Source organism: Dipodomys ordii, unplaced genomic scaffold, assembly GCF_000151885.1.
Source record: "Dipodomys ordii isolate 6190 unplaced genomic scaffold, Dord_2.0 Scaffold21, whole genome shotgun sequence".
Classification (NCBI taxonomy): domain Eukaryota; kingdom Metazoa; phylum Chordata; class Mammalia; order Rodentia; family Heteromyidae; genus Dipodomys; species Dipodomys ordii.
Genome location: NW_012267237.1, coordinates 1,149,661 through 1,150,086, shown reverse-complemented (window position 1 = coordinate 1,150,086; position 426 = coordinate 1,149,661). Strand labels below are relative to the sequence as shown.

Sequence of the window (426 nt, the reverse complement as noted above, 5' to 3'; positions counted from 1 at the left end):
ATGGGGGCAGGGCCATGGGGGCAGGGCCATGGGGGGCAGGGTGTGGGGGGCAGGGCCATGGTGAGCAGGGCCATGGGGGCAGGGTGTGGGGGGCAGGGCCATGGTGAGCAGAGCCATGGGGGCAGGGACCGGGGTCCCAGGAGAGACAGGGAACACTGATGCGAGTCAGCAGGCAAGTCACTGCCTTGGAAGTGGCAGTGCGGCATGGCCGGGCAGGGGCAGGTGGCTGGGTGGAAAGGCCATGCTCGAGACTGGGGTGATGGGGCCCAAGCTCATGGATGCGGCAGCCCGCCTCCCTGTCACCCTCTGGGCTCAGGGTGCCCTCCCCCCCATGGCTCCAGGCTCAGGGTGCCTTCCCCCCCCACAGCTCCAGGCTCAGGGTGCCTTCCCCCCACGGCTCCAGGCTCAGGGTGCCCTCCCCCCCAC

At 70.9% G+C, this 426-nt stretch overlaps 1 protein-coding gene across 1 annotated transcript in view; it reads left to right on the top strand.

Annotated features, from left to right (window-relative positions):
- The window catches only part of Slc6a3 (solute carrier family 6 (neurotransmitter transporter), member 3), a 35,640-nt gene that overhangs the window by 1,454 nt on the left and 33,760 nt on the right, over positions 1–426 (top strand). The window lies entirely within an intron of this gene.